Source organism: Pteropus vampyrus, unplaced genomic scaffold (genome assembly GCF_000151845.1).
Source record: "Pteropus vampyrus isolate Shadow unplaced genomic scaffold, Pvam_2.0 Scaffold203, whole genome shotgun sequence".
Lineage (NCBI taxonomy): Eukaryota > Metazoa > Chordata > Mammalia > Chiroptera > Pteropodidae > Pteropus > Pteropus vampyrus.
Window position 1 is genome coordinate 602,130 of NW_011888984.1, and position 4,365 is coordinate 606,494.

The following is a 4,365-nucleotide window of genomic DNA, read 5'->3' on the forward strand; positions in this document are numbered from 1 at the left end:
AATGGAGATGTTAGCTAATGCTGAGATGGTAACCGTTTTGCAGTGTATAAATGTATCAAATCGACATGTTGTACACCTGATGCTTATACAATGCTATATGTCAATTATTTCTCAATAAAGCTGGAAAAAATTAAAAGCAATTTTCTTATAGTCCATTATGATATAATTTTTTGTTTTTGATGGCCTCTGGGTAATCAGGGATTTTTGTTTGGAAGATAAAAGTCAAGAGAAAGCATGAAAAAGAGATCAGACTGACTTTAAAATTTAAATTTAATCGTTTAAAGTTCAAGTGATTGAATCAATTGTAAATGATTAGATTCCAGTTCCAACCATTTAAATTGTTCTTCGTTCCCACCTTCTTCATCAATAGAAGGTAGATATAGAATAGAGGACACATAAGCAATTTTGAATACTCTATTATTTAATATAAAAAATCAAGGCCACGGTACCAGCTTTCACGAGTGGTTGTTTCATTTAAGAAAACTTGAATAATAAATAACTCTAATGACCAATTCTAGTAGAATTGTTTATGAAGAGTCTTGGGAGCACAAGATGGAAGATTGATTTGTCTTGGGACTAAAGGAAAAGTTCCTATACCATGAATTTAGTGGCGCTTTGCCAGCTCAAACGTGCTTAAACATTTCCAGGGAGAAGGAAGGGTGGTACATCATTTGCTGTAATTTTAAGTAATCTTGTGAAGAGTGGGTAGTCAAGATGTCCTTAGGCATCAAGAGGCTTAAATGTTTACTAGCACTGGGCAGCCCTGATATCAGATGGGTCCGGGACCTCTGGAGGGTGTTTCAGAGAGTGAAATGGAGGTGGGAAACCCAGGGAAGGCCGAGGGCACCGCCTGGGGGTTAGCTGTGAGCTGACCCCAATCAGGTTTTATAATTACTTCATTTGCTCAAACGTCCCAAGTGTATGCAGTTGTCATTCACAAAGCAAATCTTATCCGGGCTTTTAATAGAGGCCAATAAGTAAGTAGGAAAATATTTAACAGTAGAGGTCAAATAAGTAGGAAAATATTAAACGAAAACCAAACCTCAAATTATATATATATATACACACATGTAAACTCGCAGCATGCTTTTCTGAATCTGTTTGCTACACCTACAGCTCACCCTCCTCAAGTCCTCGGAAGTGATGAGTGAAGTACTGGCCGTGCCACATGCAAGGTCATGTTTATTGTGGAGAGAAAGGGTGAATTTTCACAAATGGAGAGACCGCATGGTCCAAATAGTCCTTTTTCATTATAGCTGATAAAACCGAAGCCGATAAAACTTTTTCACAGAATTCTTTCCTGAATTCCTCAGCTAAGACTGAATTAATGACCCTCCTTAACACAGATCCTGCCTCGTTGCAGTTAACTACTTAATCAGTAAACATTTTTGAAAGATGGAAGGGAGCAGCAATACAATATACGCGAGACAGAGTCGTTTTTTAAATACCGAGCTTCGTTTTTTTCCCTCTGCTCAGTTGTCCTTTCCCAAATCGACCTCTTGGCCACAAAAAGAATTACAGAGATTTTTTTTTTCTTTCCCACGAGTCTATCACAGTTAAATCAAAATGAAATATGTTTACATTAATGAGATGATTAAAGGTCAAGGGTGAATGGTCAACTATCTTGTGAGAAGATGAAGAACAAAAACAGATTCTTCTGCCAGTCTGTACGGGATGCCCTTCAGATTTGGGCACAGGGACAAAGAATGTTTGATGTAAATCTTTTACCTTAACAATGCAAAGAGTTCATGTGTCCTGATTATATGCTATTCCCATTGCAAATCAATGAACACCCAAGTATGACGGTGACAGTCCAAACCTAAAGACATGCGAAAAACAAGTTGGAATAAAAGACAAACTATCACTGGCCATGAGCTGAGGGGGAAGAAGGGCCCAGACATGAGAGTGCTAAGTCCCCCTGCTGTCTCTCCTGGGAGAGGGGGGCGAGCATGAATCTGGAGCACAGCCCAGAAATTTAAGGTGTCTGAGGGCCACACGATCTCCCACCTTCTTCATCAATAGAAGGTAGATATAGAATAGAGGACACATAAGCAATTTTGAATTTTCTAAAACACATTAGAAATAGGAAAATGGAAAAAGTGAAATCAATTTAACTAATCTATTTTATTTAAGCCACGATATCCAACATGCTATCATTTCTACATGTGTCAGCAGCCACGCTTCAAATGCTCAGTGGTTCAATGGAACTTGTGGCTCCCATATCAGATAGCACAGTTACAGATTATTTCCATTCCAGAAATTTGGATTGGACATCCCAGGTTGTTGCGATTTGATTTTTGAAAATAATGGAATAATCCATTTCTTCAATCTGGGTGTTAAAATTTAAATCTATGCTCACAAGTGCATATGCGTAGTTTCTATTCTGCCTATAAAAATTTAATTATGGGTGTCATAATTCTCCCTCTAGATATCTCCCAGCTCGTTTTTAGAACTCTGAGCACATTTTTTTAAGTAAGTTTATTTAGAACTCACTCTCCTGATTTGCACAGAGAGTTGGGTTCTGGGGTGTGGGGTTCTCCCCTGATGTTTCGCACCCTGCCATGCCCTTTTAATCCAATATCGTTTTCACTTAATTATGGCACAAAGCAGAATGCTAAACCCTGAAAAGATATTTGCAGTTAGCCGAAATACATTATACTGGTTTCCAGCGGTTCTCACTGAGGAATGATTTTGTTCCCACTAGGAAATGCTTGGCAATATCTGGAGTCACCTTTGGTCTTCACAACTGGGGTGATGGGAGTACTGCTGGCATCTAGTGGGTACAGACCATGATGCCACTAAACATCCTACAACTCACCAAACGGCTTCCATGACAAAGAGTTAATCCACGCTAAAACGTTAATAGCGCCAAAGTGGGCAGACCCCGGCACAGGCCACGCCTCCTAGGTGCCCGGGAAACCGGGGAGGGGAACGCCGTGGGGTCTTTAATCATGTAGTAAGGGAATCACATCTGTTCATGGGAAATATAGTCCCAGGTTCGGTTGCCGATAAAAGGAATACAAATCTTTTCACATTTACATGAAGACAAGTAAGAAAAGCTCGCTCAGTGGGCACGATCGTTTCTACCAAAGGCTTTTCGTCCGTGGTTGCAAAGATTATTTCCATAAATTTGTTTTCTTCTTTAAAAAAAAATACTAGAAATTGTCCTAAAATCACCCGGAAGCAGGTGAGACAATCACCTGTCTTTTCAAAATAATTTGCCCCAAAGTATAATATAATTAAAAGATACATCAAAAGTTCCAATAAATCGTATCCTCTGTTTTAGCAAAGCCTACAACTCCTATCTTTTAAGATTTTAAGCATCTATCACAGTTAAATCAAAATGAATAATGTTCACACCATTGAGTTGATTAATGGTCAAGGATGACTGGTCCACAAATACGTACAAAGTAGTACAACACCCATTTATAATTTTATGTATAAAATAAGTTATCTTCTATAGGTAAAAGCAACATTGAGAAGTATCAGCCATAAGAAACGCTTTCTGAGATATGCAAACCACAAAAAAGACGATTTCTGATGACGTAGTTAACTTTTACTTGATATCAAATAGTGTAAAAATATAACAACTTGAAGTTCTTATCTTTCGAATAACATTCTTAAAATTATATGCACACAACTAAAAAGATTTAAATGGCCAGTTTGAGGCTATCGTGAAAACAAAGGAAACGTTAGACCTGGTGATTCTGAAGTGAAACTGCCATCGGTATTTCAATGATTCGAAAAATTATTTAGGCAAATTAGTAACCAAAAGGATTACATTTTACTATTGAGAGATAATATTTTTGTCATTGTTGATCATCATTTCTCGAGAGAGGAACTGTGCGCAAGGGAAAGCAATTCAAGCTTGTCTTCGGAGTTTCCCTTAGTTCCAGACTTCTAAGGCCTTTCAAGAGTAAAAATTGTAAGAATAAGATTCTATTTAAGGATATCATTTAAGAAGAGTCATTTAAAAAAACTACTGGAGACACATAATCTTTACTGAATTGCGGAAAGATCTACCGTCAAGAAAGTTGGGGACACATGCGTCCCAGACTTCTGGAGGGGCAGAATGCTGAGTGTTAACTTTACAAGTTGCAGATGCCATGACCTTGAACAGCCTAGAGAGCAGATCAGCTCCATTCCTTGGAGTCTTGGACTCCATGACACACAGGCAGGGACAGGAGGGGGAGAATTTGTCCCCACTAGGTGGGATATTGAAATGCAGGGTCCCTCACACAGCGAGGACTCAAGGTGCTGGACTGCCAGACACAGAAGGTAAGGAGAGTTGTACCATTCACTGTCCCGGGGGGAGGCAGCCAGAGTCTCTCTGTCCAAAGTTACAGTTGAAAAAAAAAAAATACT